This window comes from Urocampus carinirostris, chromosome 1 (genome assembly GCF_059441175.1).
Source record: "Urocampus carinirostris isolate Australia breed hairy pipefish chromosome 1, RoL_Ucar_1.0, whole genome shotgun sequence".
Classification (NCBI taxonomy): domain Eukaryota; kingdom Metazoa; phylum Chordata; class Actinopteri; order Syngnathiformes; family Syngnathidae; genus Urocampus; species Urocampus carinirostris.
In genome coordinates, this window is record NC_142349.1 from 55,121,728 (window position 1) to 55,137,945 (window position 16,218).

Below are 16,218 nucleotides of genomic sequence, written 5' to 3' on the forward strand. Positions count from 1 at the left end.
TCAATTATCAAACATTTTTGAAAAAGTACTTTGCCAAAGATCTTCATATGGCTCTAGAGCGAGTCTAGTGGGTGTAGAAGTCCAACTTTGTTGGCGATAGAACGCAACTTTCTCTGTTCGGCCAATCAGAAACCAGAACTCATTGAACGCCGAAAAATCCATGAAATTGTGAAAATACGATAAGTAAACTGTGATACTGCAAAGGACAAACAAACATGTTTTTTCCTATAATCAGGTGCACCTTAGAGTCCAGTTTCACAATGTAAATGGTTTGCTTTTATATAGTGTTTTTCAATTCGCTTAAGACCTCCCAAACAATGTCCTTCACACTTACCCATTCACACACACTCACATCGATAGCAAAGTCAGCCATGGAAGGGAATGACCTGCTTGTTGCATTAGGGATTCAGGACACTTCGACTAGGAATCAAACCTGTGACCTCTTGATCCCAAGACAATCACTTTACCTTCTGTGCTACTGCCGCCCCATATTGAAGAAAATATTTTTGTTGGACATAGTTTTTGTCTTTGGTCAAAAAACACCGCATTTATCTTATAGATCCTCTACAGAACAACACCAGGCATCATTCTTAAAAGTTTGAACACACTTTTATATAAAAACGCGAGAGTGTAAAGATTACCAAGTGTCTGGCAGTGCCCGTTCCCAAAAAGTAGAGTCCTTATCTTACTTTTGGGCCTCAGGGGCATTAGACTTGTTTTATTTTTTTGCTGCGCTTTAAATGTAACGCTATCTCAAGGAGGTTAAAAAAAAGAAAATCGGTATTGCGACATAACCTGCAGCTACAAGTTGAAACTGCTGCAAGCTATTGCAAAAATTTATCTCGGCCACGGGTCGTCGTCGGAATTAATGCCGGAAAAAGACCGCGTTGGAAATGAGCGCTTTTGCCGTTATCTGAAATTGAAACTCACCTTGAGCCCACACAATCCTTCTCGCTCTCGTGTTTTGGGAAGGTCTGGTTTCTTCTGTTGACAGAAAAGACAAAAGTAAGTGTTTCAGATGTGTCGGGATTAGCTTGCGAGGCGGAAAAAAGGAAAATGTTGAATTCAAACTGTGCATTTAATTGGATCGAATTGAATTGAATTATTTTCATTGATGTTAACGTTGTGAAATACTGTATTATATGCAACGAGATCGAACATGGCACTCCGGGGGTAAACGAGTAATAAAGATCTCAAAGGGAGAAAAAGATAAAGGCTATCGTGTTAAAGGGAAGAAAACAATATTTACAATGTAGTGCTGAGAGGTGGGGTCTATTCTTACTAATTGGCACAAAGTGTGTGTATTGTTGGCGTCCACAATCCGTGTCCTGCCGCATGTTCAATTTCCGAGATTCGGACCGAGTACTCGGACGAAGAAAACAAGAGCTGAAGAGAGCAGTTCTGTTGAAGATTTTTATCAAAACGAAAAAAAAACATAGAAACAAACAGAATATTCTGGGTTCGTGTTCAGGACAATATCATCCCTGAAACAAGCATCGAGAAAATACCTCACCACTGTCTTATAGCATAAGGGCGTGGAATGACAAAAGCTGGAAAATGAAACTTAACCAGGCAAAGTAAGGAAGTCACATCTTTACATTTTGTTAAGACCAGACCCAGCTAGGTTTTGAAAGTTGTATGATAAGATTAGGGGAGAATACCACTTAGAAACATTGCTGGGAAACTACTAGATGAAAGGATTAATAGAAACACCAAATGAATACAAGCAAACAGAAGCAAAAACTTTTATATATACAGATGAACCTAGAGAGAGTGCATTTATAACAATTAAATAATGTATGTGGTTATAAAAGTCAAGATGCGATAATTGAAATTAAAACCAATATAGCCGGAAAACTCACACATTCTAATAATATAACATTACGAATTTCTAAAATAACTTGTTATTACTATGTTGTTACTATGTTGTTACCAGGTTAACTTTTGGAATTAGGGTTAAAAAGTCTTAGTCAATCACTAAAAAGATCAAAGATTTTACCGGGCAATCATAATAATGGTGAGCTATTTTCAGAACAGGCGGGCACGACGTTGTAGACCTTTGGCTTGGAGACTGCCCTAAAATATAATCATAATGCAATGTCTGTGAATGAGAAATAATAGTGCATAGTGCATCAATAGTCAAGTCCATTAATGTCAAGTTGTGCAATGAAAAGAAGAGCAATAACATTTAGCTGTAACAAAATCGTTTTCTTTTTCTAATAACTATTTATGTTCCGTCACCTCCTACTTTGTTAGCACGTTAAAACATTATATTCAAGTGTATGAAATACATGTTAAAAATTAAATCAAATAAAATCAAACAAAGTGTCATTCTTTAAAAGTACAATTGTCACGACCAGCACAAAGTGTAGACCCAATCTCACACAAGCGTTTTATTTTACGGGAAATGGGGAGTCATGCACGTTAGGCAGCTGTCTGGCATGGAATGACAGGAAGCTAGAGACCGACGAGATCGATACCAATTGCCCGAGCAGATATCAGACAGATGGGGTCGATACCGGACAGGACGGGACAGACAGGATTGACATTGAAGCAGGATATCGAGATTAAAAAGACAAACTAGACATGAACAAAAACTAAGAAACAGGACAAAATAGACGGGAACAGGAAACGCAGGCAGGAAACCGTACAGTCAAAACCCACCTTGACGGACAGACAAAGGGAGAGTGAGAGCACTGAGCTTAAATAGAAGGTAAGCTGATCTGTCAACGAGCTGCAGTTGGCGCCACACGGGCGCGGCCAATTGCGCAAAATGAAAACCGTGACAAAAAAATATATAATAATAAAATACTATAAAGCTAATTCAACAAAAATGAAAAATCAATAAGAGAAAATCCAATTTAAAAAATCAACAAAAAAAGAAGAAAAATATGATACCAATTGCCCGAGCGGATATCAGACAGATGGGGTCGATACCGGACAGGACGTGACAGACAGGAGAGACATCAAAACAACAAAAAAGGACAAACTAGACATGAACAAAAACTTGAGAGAATAATAAACAAGACAAAAATAGACAGGAACGATACCGGACAGGAAACGCAGGCAGGAAACCGGACCGAGTCAAAACACACATCTTCCGGGGCAGAGGTTCATTGACGGACTGACAAAAGGAAAGTGAGAGCCCTGAGCTTAAATAGAAGGTAAGCCGATCTGTCAACGAGCCGCAGTTGGTGCCACACGGGCGCGGCCAATTGCGCAAAATGAAAACCTTGACAAAAGAATATATAATAATAAAATACAATAAAGCTAATTCAACAAAAATGAAAAATCAATACCAAAAAAATCCAATTTAAAAAATCAACAAAAAAAGAAGAAAAATATGAGGAAGAAATGTTAACATAACGAATGAAAAACCATAAAAGAAAATTCAATAGAAGCAAAATTAATTAAAAAAAAAAAAAATCGTGAATACAATTCAATTCAATAAATTCGAATGAAGAAAATTCAAAGAAGTTATAAAAATCAAGAAAATAAACATGCATTCAAAGAGAGTAAAGAAAAAACAAAAGAAAATGTCTTAAGAAAAATCAATAAAACAGAAATTCAATTAAAAAAAAAAATTACAAAATGGGAATTAAACGGTGTATGCTCATACACTGGTCCGATCCAAACAATGGTAATAGGATTTTGTACATGCTACTGGAAATATTGGAAACCAGTTCTATCCGTTTCATGTAGAGGTGATAACCCCTATCCCAAAATACAGCCTGTAGAGGGATGGCTACTTGCCCAAGACCAACCAAAGGAATTAGTGCCCCTACGACCCCGGCGGTTAAGGGATCCGTGAACTTTGAACCGTGAACATGTACTAGACGCATAGCTTTGACGCCATAATTATGGCACATGAAACCACAAAACAGCTTTCCACATCTTGAAATATATTTGCCGTACTGCTGCTAAGGTAGGTTCTACTTTTACCTCCTCCGTCCCCCCAAGCTCCATGTTTTCGGCGTTGACAGCTCTCTGACCTTCTACCAGGCGACAAAGCTCACGTCCATTCGTCCTCGTTACAGCATAGCCGTAATTCCCCCCTACCGTCCCCCTCCGGGGGGCTCTCTGCCCCCGACCAGTTTTCTATGAGTCATTTTTACAGCCGCCACTTTCGGCCTCCATCGCCCTGAGCCATCAATGCTTTAAAAGCAGCCAGCCGAGTAAATCTGCCAGATTTAATTAAAACAGCTTCTTTTTTGGAGTGCTTCCGTGCCTTCCGTCCACTTGTCCCTGACAAAATACCGGCACTGGAGAACCTTGTGACATAAAGGAACCCCCTCTGGGGAAAACACAGGTTTGCTTTATGACGACTTGGCAAAAAGTCGCAAGACGTCCTATATCACTATCCGTCTTCCTTTTCTTTCATGTCCTGAGCGTAAGGACAATCAGAATTGTCTTTATTATCCATTAACAGCAATGTGGTGAAGCTTCTTAAGGATCCCGGGATAATTGTGTTGTACTTAAATCTAAGAAGAGCATCCTGACATAGCTCCCTCGTTTCCCCAGTTAGGTACGCACAGTATAATTTGAGGTGTTTATTGTATCATCATTGGAGCAGTTTGTCCCATTAGAATAGTCTTTATTGTCATTTTAACCAACATTGTGAAGGCCCACTACGAGTACTGTGTTAAACCAAAGTCCAGGAAGAGCATCCTGACATACAGTGTGGCAAATAAGTACTTAGTTAAACATCAACTGTGCAAGTTCCCATACTTGAAAAGATTAAAGAGGTCTGTAATTGTCATCATGGGTAAACCTCAACCATGAGAAACAGATTGTGGGGAGACAAAAACAAAAAATGACATTGTTCTGTTTTTAAATCATTTATTTCCCCCCAAAAATGGAAAATAGGCATTTGGTTACCTGCAAACAAGCAAGATTTCTGGCCATCAAAGAGGTCTTATGTCAGAACCAGAACACATACAGGACCCAATCGCGTGACGTTCTCACAAAAGCCTTTATTTTACGGAAAATGGGGGGGTCATGCATGTTAGGTAGCCGGTCTGGCGTGGAAAGACCGGAAGCCAGAGACCGACGAGTTCGATTCCAATTGCCCAAATTGATATCGGACTGATGGGTCGATTCTGCACGGGAAGTGACAAACAGGATCGATAACGGTTCAGGATATCGAAACTAGACAGGAACGAAAACTGGAGAAAATAATAAATAGGACGAAAACAGACGGAAGCTAAACTGGAGCCCAAAATTAAACAGGACAACAACAAACGGGAACAATACCAGACTGGAGATATCACAGGAAAACAGGACTGAGTCAGAACCCACGTATTGTGGGGCAGATGTTCGTTTGACGGGCTGACCCTGATGCAGAGCGCTGAGCTTTATATAAACAGAAAGTCAATCTCTCAACGAGCTGCAGCTGGCACCACACGGGCGGGGCCAATTGGGCACCATGGCAACCATGACATCTTACTTCTTCCAACAAGGTCAAACAAGGCTTAACAAGGCCTCACTCTCTTACCTGTATCAATGGTGCCTGTTTTAACTCATTATCAATATAAAGATACCTGTCAACAACATCAGTCAGTCACAATCCAAACTCCATTATGGCCAAGACCAAAGAGCTGTCGAAAGACACCACAGACAAAATTGAAGACCTGCACCAGGCTGTAAAGACAGAATCTGCGATAGGTAAAATGCCAGGTGTAAAAAAAATAAACATAATAAATTATGACAGTAGATTATTTTAAAACGGAAGACATACAAGATCACTGATAATCTCTCACAATCTGGGGCTCCATGCAAGATTTCACCCCTTGGCGTCAAAATGATGATAAGAACGGAGAGCTGGGACCACAATAACAAAGGCTACCATCAATAAAATATTGCGCCGCTAAGGAATCAAATCCTGCATTATCAGACATGTACCGCTGCTAAGGCCAGTACATGTCCAGGCCTGTCTGCGGTTTGCTAGAGTTCATTTGGATGATCCAGAAAAGGACTGGGGGACTGGATTATGGTATTTTGAAACCAAAAATGATTTTGTTGGGGGCGGAAATACAGGTGGTTATGTTTGGAGCAGAAAGAGTACTGAATTACACCTGAAGAAAACCTTACCAACTATAAAGCATGGGGGTGGAAACATCATCCTTTGGGGCTGATGAGATGTGGCTGGTCTTTAAAAACACACAGCCAGGGCAACAAAAGAGTGACTTTGTAAGAAGCATTCCAAGGTCCTAGAGTGGCCTAGACAGTCTTCAGTTCTCAAACCCATAGAAAATCTGTAGAGGGAGTTGGAAGTCCGTGTTGCCCAACGAGATCATTGCTCTAGAGGAGGTCTGCATGGAGAAATGGGCCAAAATACTAGCAACAGTGTGTGAAAAGCTTCTCAGAGGAAACGTTCGGCCTCCGTTATTGCCAAAAAGGGGTACATAACAAAGTATTGAGATGAAATTTTGGTATTGACCAAATATGTCTTTTCCACCATAATGTGCAAATCCATTCTTCAAAAATCAAACAATGTGATTTTCTTTTTTTATTTGTGTCGAAAGTCAAGCTGAAATCCAGGATGAGTAACCTGACATAGCTCCCTTATTTCTCCAGATGGCTCAGGGCAGTATGAAGTGAGGTATTTATTTTATTATCAGTGTAGCGAGTTCTATACCCAGCAGCATGGAGATGACGTCAATAAAAAAAAAAACGGGTAAAGAGGATATCTGTTTTCACCTAGCGAAATTTTGTTTTCAACGCTATTGCTAATAGAAAGTTTTCCCCTACAATAGTTTCTTCTACACAGATTATTCATCCTGGAACCATTTCAATCCAGTAGACCCCCGGGATATGGCAACCACCTTACAATATTTTCACGTTACTTAATATGTATTCCACCCCTTCATTACAGTATTTCCCCCACTTTACAATACTAACAACAAATTCTTCTGCGTTCCCGGAAACATTCAAGATTCAAACGATGTTTGTGATGTGAATAAATCATTAATCCTGTCAACAAACCAAGGATTAAGAGAGTGTAGTGACTATAATGTATTTTTTTATACATCATTCTATATTTTACACATATTTTGTTATTTTAATGTTTTTAACCTCGGGTATTTACCTGGAATTCTTTCCCGGGCAATTTCACTTTTCAATCCCCCAGGAATTGAATAATGTCATTTAACTGTATTCTTTCAACTCCAAACATAAGAAGTTGTTTTCACAAAAGATGTTCTATTTTGGTTTTATCTGACCAGAGGATATGTTATAAGTACTCTTCACGACCATACTAGTTTTCTCTAGCAAACTTCAGATGGGAACTGGATGTGATTTGGGGATTTTTTTTCTGATAATGATGACAATTCCAGGCCTCTCTCGTCTTTTAAGGGGGAAAACTTGCACAATTGTTAACTGACTAAATCCATTCTCCCCCATAGCCCGTTCAAACAGGGCAGACTTACAGCCGTGCACTTGCCCGTCAAACTCAAAGCCGCTCGGAGAAATTAACAGTTTGCGCAGCCGGATCAATGAGGCTCATTCAGGCCGCTTTCCGACAATACTGTTCGGGGACTTTGACTTTGGGGCCATTGATTAGCTGATTTATGACTCGCATCTGTCGCCGGCTCGTGGGGGGGAAGTCAAGCAGTTTGTTAAAGGACAATGGAGGCCAGATATGATGGGAAACTATGAGACGGGATGAAAAATAGAGCGGGCCGGGGGGCGTATGAGTTTGTAACACTTCAAGGGAACCTTTTCTGAGAAAAATCTCTTAAAAAGGAATAACGTGGCTTTAAGACATTTGTAAAGACATTGCAACGTTTTTCCTTGCACTTTTTGAGCATTTGATTTAGAATTGAAATGAAATGATCTGAAATGATCTGCATTTATATAGCGCTTTTCAAGTCAATGACTTCCCAAAGCGCTTTACAGTGTACTTCACATTTCCCAATAGCGGCCTTGTATTGCAGCCATGTAAGACGCTAACCTGCTTATTGGGGGTATTAGGGGTTCAGTGTCTTACCCAAGGACACTTCGACAGGTAACACAGACAAGCCGGGATTCGAACTGGGATCCCTTGATCCCAAGACGAGCGCTCTACCTCCTGAGCTACTGTTTCTCTCACTCCCTCTATTGCTTCCCATTTATTTCTCTCTCTCTCTATCCCTACCCATTTCTCCCTCTCTCTCCCCCTCTCTCTATGTCTATCTCTCCCTTTCCATTTCTGTCTCTATACCTGTCCCCCCTCTCCCTGAAATTATTTCTCTATCTGTATCTTTCTCCCTCCCTCTTTCCCCATTTATCCCTTTTAATCTGTATTTCTCTTTCTCATCATTGTCTACCCTTTGTATCATTGTCTCTCTTATCCCTCACCCTTCATAATTTCTCATCTCTCTCTCTCATCTATCATTCTTTTCTCACCCATGCCTTATCCATACATATCCCATCACTAATCCCTCTCTGTCCAATTCATTTAGCAGTTTATTTTTCCATCTTTCAGCTAAAAACCGCAAGGGCACTAAAGTTGAACCTTGTGGCGCACCATACAATAGACCAACGGAGCCTTACACAAAAAAGTACTGACTGCTAAGTAGAAAACTAGAGTGCAACTAAACACCCCAAATATTCCCCCATGATCCAATTGAATCGCTTCAGTCTGCTTCGGTTTATTTCAGCAAAACCATCCCCTTAATATTGTTTGAAATCATACAATTTTACATGTTTGAACTTTGAATTTTCAGGTTTAGCGTAACAGCTTTGAAAATCACTCTAAGCTCCTGCCGGCCTCCTCCATCTCCTTACAGTAACGACCGCACTGAGGCTTCTCATTCACGGCCTCATAAAAAGCTTTATAGAACGTCCCCCTGCCTCTTCCTCTCTTGTTTTTTTTTCCTTTGGCGGCCAGAAGAGAGTCGGTCTGTCTGAAAACAAGGATTTCGCTTGGGTTCGGCCTTATTATCAGAGCGTGACAAGGCTGCAGTGTCAACTTGTCAGCCTCATAAACAGCCTTTATGGCTCCCACCTGGGTGTGTTTAAGGGGGGGGGACATATAACAGCCGGCCCACGGACAGAATTGCCTTTCATCACCACTCTTCTATTAGACAGTGTGCTGCCTGAAATTGTTTTTTCCGTTCATGAAGTGAAAAAAAAAGAGGCACTGAATCAAAATTGCTTTTGAGATTTTATATGGTGAAGATCAACATGGGCATCATTACTATTATTAATGTTTGTATGTGTGGTAAAAATAAAGGAGCAGGACAATGGCAATGATTAATCATCTTTGATTAAAAATTTCTAGATTCATGATTTACACTGGGAGTAGCGGCATCATGGACTTACAGTTTTGCACAATAAAAATGTTCCTCCAGGTTTTGTAATTTTAATATGAATTTACCAAGATTTGGTTAGCATCATGGGTAGAAATTTAAAATTAATCAAAAATATAAAAATTGGAAAAAAATTGGAAAAGTTATTGAAGCGTTGTGTGTATTTATTTGCTGTTGTTTTCTTACATCACTCCTTAGTATATAAATCCATTCTTCCAATTTGCTTGTCGTTTTTTTTTTCTTATTTTCAATCTGTAAAGATCTGAACAGATTTTGCTTTTGATTTCCATTAAAAGACACAAATTTGATCCAATAAGGTGTAATATATTTTTTTAAATCATTTAATTTAGTTTATTTTTGAGCAGGTCAGATGCATTATTCCTATTTTTGTTGTTGTATCTTTATTATACGTATTATTAAGAACTATTATTATTTACCTTGATTTAAAAACTGAAGTTAACGTATATTAATACTGAAAATGATGAACAAAAAAACTGTTGAAAATAAATTGGGTTAAATCATTTTCTTTTGTTTGTTTCTTGAACAGGTTGGTTTTGTTTCATTTTATTTTACATTTTTGGATTCATCATTATTAGTATTCATTGATGATTATTTCATTTATATTTGTAGTAATAATGTTGCTCAAATGTGCTCTGCATTTTGTTGTTTGTTAATTTATATATTCGGTTGCTGGCAAAAAACAAACAAACAAATAAAACGCAAAGAAAAGATAGCAAGTAGCAACTTGCAAATGAAGAAACAACAGATGGAATAAATGAATGGCTGAAAATATCTTTTGAAATAAACAAAACAAACCATGAGCACTGGAAAAAGAAAATTTGTGAGCCAATCCATTTTTAATTGAAACTGAAGCATGTTTAGCGTATTTCCTATTTTTTGTTGTTGTATTTCTTAATTGGGTTTGTGTTATCAAGCTGGTCCGGCGTTGAAATGTGAGACGTGACATTTGTGGTGAGCGAGAACCAAGCCAAATGAAATAAAATTAACAAAGAAGAATTGGAACTGCAGACTTTTATAGTCTGTTTGATTTGATTTATATATTTCTGTTCTTGGAAAAAAAATGTCACCTAGTTTTTGGGAATCGGAAAGGATTATTGGGATAAGCAGAAAAATATATTTTACATTTATTTTCAAAAGAAAAAAATATATATGTTAAAACTGTTTGAGAGAATTATTGAGCTATCACTTAATACCTCAAAAACAACAACAAAAACAATTTTGGACTGGAAAACTTTTTTTTTAAAAGCCAGCAAAACATAATTTCAAAATACATTAAAAAACAAGATATAGCAAAAACATCAAATAGTTTATTGACTGATGTTTTAGGTCTGTTATTTTTTATGCTTTTTGAAATATTTGTTCTTTTCTATTTTTCTTAATATGTTTTTTATTCTTTCTCAGAATGTATACTTTCAGGCAACAAATTTCAACTCAAAGTGCTCTATAAAAACATTCAATGTATATCGAGAACATAAAATTCTTTCTTTTTCCCCTTGCCAAAAACCTAGGACGCGAAATACACAAACTATGGTTAAAATAAAATAAAAAAATAATAATAGTTAAAACATAAATCAATTAAAAAAAATGTAGCAAGGCACAGGCTAACCATGTGCTTTAAAGAGTCTGAGCTTGTTTTTTTGAAACACAATTTATGTTTTGTTTTATTTTAATTATAACCCCTCCCCTCACCATAAAACCACCACACACACACACACACACACACACGTTTTACCTAGATTGATTATGTGAGCGATAAGCAGTGTCTCCTGAAACCAAACAAAAATAACAAAAAAAAACCCAAGAATAAATTAAAATTGATGAGTGAAAAAGTTCGTGAGCAGCACAGCAGCGCAGTGGTTAGCGCGTGTGTGGCACAGTTCTGAGGTCATGCGATCGAACCTCCTGTGTGGAGTTTGCATGTTCTCCCCATGCTTGCGTGGGTTTCCTCCAGGCACTCCGGTTTCCTCCCACATCCCAAAAACATGCATGCCAAGTTGATTGGCTGGTCCAAATTGTCCCTAGGTATGTATGAGTAAGTGAGTTGTCTGTCTCTGGGTGACCTGTGACTGGCTGGCAACCAGTCCAGGGTGTCCCCTGCCCAGTGCCGAAGAAAGCTAAGATGGGTTCCAGCACCCCAGCGACCCTACTGAGGATAAGCGGTGTAGGTAATGAATGGATGGATGGGGAAAGTTCGTGCTCTTTTCCTTCTCTTGCCCCATCCCTTTTCAGCACCACGGACAGCGTCACACAGTAAATAAACCCACTGCGCGCCTAAAAAACGAAAAACCTTCTGCAGCCTTTGGTCCGTGTGTGTTTTATAAATATTCATAACAGGTGGGCGGAAATGTCGGCTTAAGAAGCGAGCGGCGTAGGCTCGTGTGCAGGGGGGTTGTTTCATTAATATCAAACACAGGTGAGAAATGCGATGAAATATTCATCCAGTTAACTCACGTTTACAGTTTTGTTTTGGCGCGCGAGAGGATGCTGCTGCTTGTGGACGTGAACCTGTCAGGAAAACGTTGGTGCCTTTTATGCAAATGTGACTCTCCACGATGCATTTTGTTGCGAGAGCAGGCCCTTTAGGAATAGTCACGCGCGACAAGAAGTTAAACAAAGTTGAAAAAGTTAAGGCTGATGTCATTTGAGAGAGAATGTCATGGCTAGAGATGTAAATGGAGAGAGAAATGTTTAGAGAGAAATAAGGAAGGAAATAGAGAGAGAGGGAGTGAGATGAAGAAAGAGAAATTGAGAAAAAGATGGTTGGACAGAAAGAGAGTGAAATGGATAGAGAGAAATATTGTTCAAGAGGAAGATAAATAGTATGAGAGAGAAAAAGAGCTCAATTGTTAGCAAGAGAGTGAAATGGATAGAGACGTTAATAGAGAAGTGGATAGAGATGGATAAATGAGGTGAGAAAATTCATGGATAATAAAGAGATCAGTGCATAAATTAAGAGATGGATAAAGAGATCAATGGTTGAAAGTCAAGGATGGAAGAAAAGGGAGGGGGACAGGCGGATGGTTGGATGCAGAAAGAGAGATGGGTTGAGAGACAATTGGATTGAAGAGAGAAAGCTAGAGAGAGAGAAACAGGAATAAAGCAATATGGACAGTAGCAAAAATACAAAAAATAAATTATAGAGAGATGGATGATGTGATGGAAAGACAGATAGAAAGAGAAGTGGATACACAGATATGTCGATTTAGAGAGGCATAGAGGGGGATAAAGAGAGAGAGAGAGAGAAAGATGGATAGAGAGAGATGAATAAAAAGATGAATGATAGCGATATTGATGGATAGAGAGTGGGGGATGGATAAAGAAAGAGGTAGAGAGTGATGAATGGAAAGACAGATAGAAAAAGAGGTGTATACCCAGCTGCATGGAGAGAGGTAAAGAGAGCAACAAAGAGAGAGAGACAGGGAGATCGCCACAGAAATGTGAATAGAGGGATTAGGGGGAATTGATAAGGACAAGGAGAGATAGAGAGCGGCAGGTATATGTATGGAGAGATATAGAGATTTAAGAGATGAATAGAGTGAAAGATGGAACGAGAGATCGATGGAAGGATCGAGAAGGGGTAGTATAATGAAAGAGAAGGAAAGTTGGAGAGGGAGATGGATAGAGGGATAGATAGAAAGAGCAAGAGGTAGATAGAAAGAGAAACTGCGATAAACAGAAAGAGGGATGGATAAAGGGATGATAGCTGTAGAGAGGGGCGGACATAGAGATAGATAGAAGAAAGAGTGGTGGATAGAGAGAGATGTAGAGAAATGATGGATAGTAAGATGATGTAGAGATGAAGAGAAAGAGAGACAGGAATATTGTTAGATATATATAAAGAAGGAAGCACGGCAGAGCAGTGGTTTGCGTGTGTGCAGATAATGGATGGATGGATGGAAATATAAAGAAAGAGAAAGAGATGAAGAGAGCAATTTGCTGTTTAGCTAACGAGAAACTCCAATAGAGTTTCCCTCTCTTCCATCTTATTCCAGAGGTCACGTGTGTTAACGCTCCATCGATACTTTCCCTGCGCTTTGATCGGATGTGGTAATCCTGCCAGATCTCACCTCACTACACTTTTATCTTGGAGGGTCATTTGAAGGTCGCGCCGTATCGGTAGACATTACCAAGCATAAATCATTAGGGAACGGGGCAGTTACAGTGAGCGAAATGTTTAAAGTCACTTGAGGAAGATCAAATCAAATTAAAAAGTTTTGGGAAAACTGCCAGGGAAAAAACACAAACACATTAAAAAATATTTGTTAGAGCATGCCACAGTCTAGATCCGAGAAGGGCAAAGTGGATTCGCTTTGGTATGTCTTGTATTTAAAAGTGTCGGAAAACTGGTTTTCTTTTGAAAAATGCAAAAGAACTAAAATACAATACACAAATGAATAATTATAACTCTGAAAAGCCACCAGCATAGGTATTATAACGATTGTATGTTTTGTGGCACAAGTCCTGTAAATATTCAATTAGATTGGCAGAAAGATATAAGGACTGAGATAAAAAGATTTAGAGAGGAAAAAAATGAGAGAGAGAGAGAGAGAGAGAGAGAGAGAGAGAGAGAGAGAGAGAGAGATAGCTGTGTAAAGACAGAGAATGAGAGCTAGGAATGCAGGAAGAGAGAGAACAACGAGATACACAGAGAGAGGGTAACCAGAAAAATAGAGAAGAGAAAAGAGGGAGAAATAGACAAATAGATGTGTAGAGAGAGAGATAACACACAAGAGTGAGAGAGAGAGAGAGAGAGAGAGAGAGAGAGAGAGATAAGGCAAAAAAGAGAAAGAAATGTGGAGTTGAGATGGATGGGGAGAGTGATGGGGATGGATAGACATGAGGAGAGAAAGAGGGAAGTTAGAGAAAGATATATACTGTGTGTATATATATGAATATATATATATATATATATATATATATATATATATATTTTTTTTTTTTTTTTTTTTTTTTTTTTCAAAAGCTGACTATGCGCCTTATAATACAGTGCGCCTTATTTATGGATCAATTTTAAAGTTGCAAAGTTTTCCAACTAACTTGCAGCCGCCGACTAGATTTTCCCCCGAACGCCAAGTAGTACGCGGTGTATGCTGGGATTTATTTACCGGCGTTTCATTGGCTAACCAATGTGTCAATCATCATTTGAATCGATCACTATTGGCTAAAGTTGTTCGGAGGTCAAGAGGCGGATCCTTTTTATTATTTACAGGCTGCCATTGGCTTAAACGGCGAAACAAAGCCTGCAATTGGCCGAAAAAGATGAATGCGTATAGCATGTGGCTGACGGCATAGAGAAAGCATTTTTTTCTATTCTGTATTTGTAAATATTGTATTCTCCTGGATTTACTACCCTCACGGATATAAGAGGACATTGCCTGCACATTATTATGAACACAACGACTTCGGTGAGGTTTTATATTGTCCCTGTATCTTGCTTCAATCTGAACTCGATGTTTCTGTGATAAGCGGTGCAGATAATGGATGGAATGGAGTGTCCATTTTTAAATTAAAATCAATTCCAAGTGTTTATTGTCATATGCACAGTAAAGTTGCGAGCAAAAAAGAAAATAGATACTAAGGAATGGTCATCATTTCTTGAATCCCAAGACTTTAACCTTCCGAATGATGGAACGATGCATTTGAGTGACATCTTACGGACACCGCATCCGCACGTGTTCTCGACACGTATTTGCGTCTTTGCAAGCTTTCGGAATGTTAAGGGGGTAATAAGTTGGACTGAACTATCTGACTGTTATGTCCACGTTCCCATTGTAGCGCCTCATAATCCGGTGCGTCTTATGTATGTCAAAAATAGGACCAAAAACTATTTTTTCGGGGTGCGCCCTATAACCCGGTGCGCCTTATAGTGCGGAAAATACGGTATATATATATATATATATATATATATATATATATATATATATATATATATATATACATATAAATATACTCAGTATATACAGTATAGTGTGTATATATATCATAGTGTTGTAGAGAGAAAGTTGGAGAGAGATTTAACAAGTAAGAGAGAAATAAATAGAGAGAGAAAATGAGAGAGTGAGAGTGTGCGAGAAAGGGTAAGAGACCAAGACTGAAAAACAGGGAAGGAATAGAGAAAGAGAATTGGAGAGAGAAAATGAAGAGGAAAAAAAGAGGGAGGGGGAGAGAGAATGAGCGGGAGAGATTTGGAGAAGTATAGGGGAATCGAACGTGGCGGTGCATGGCGTAGCAGGGTCTGCGAGCCCAGGCAAAATTCGCTAAAGCATAAATCTGTCGGAGCGACCTTCACTTACCCTCCGTATTGATGGCCCAATCATACGGCGGATATGAATTAGCACCTTCGGGGATTTCCCGCATCCTTCTCACATATGTCAAAAAGAAAACGAGAGAAATCCGCAGCTGGATTTATGGCATAGCCCACAGAGACCAGGAAGACAAAACACAAAAAAATCCTTCAAAAAACTAGTGAGGCTGGCAGTTGACTCAGGGGCCATTTTAGCCCTAATTCGCCCACAGGCCCTAGTTTGCCTACCTGTTTTACCATCTGCAATGCACTTTTAATGCTCCACCTCATTACATCAAGTCGTATCTTATTTTCCCCAAAATATCACACAAACACGGGAATATTCGGCAATCCCCGAGAGAATCTCCATTGTTGACGTTGAAATGCACTAGCAAACAATAAACTCGCTTTTCACAAAAGTTATCTTTTCATTGCTGCGTCAAAGCACAACATAAACAGCGCCGGTGGCCCCCTCGCTCTCCTTTTTGTCCGACGCTCTATTTATCCTCTTTCCGTTATAAATAGATGTCAGTGTCCATTACTGTCCATAGCCTCCAAAAGACGGCGTTGTACTTTTGCAAGCTCTTCGTGTACGTCTCCTTTCACAAGCAGAATGTAGCCTCT

General features: G+C 39.1%; 1 protein-coding gene across 2 annotated transcripts in view; it reads right to left on the reverse strand.

The window, feature by feature from the left end:
- The window catches only part of tnr (tenascin R (restrictin, janusin)), a 230,878-nt gene that overhangs the window by 148,224 nt on the left and 66,436 nt on the right, over positions 1-16,218 (reverse strand). For both annotated transcript variants that reach the window (XM_088345721.1, XM_088345730.1), the window contains exon 2: positions 931-984. The gene's annotated coding sequence lies outside the window, so the exon portion shown is untranslated. The remainder of the gene's footprint in view (positions 1-930; positions 985-16,218) is intronic.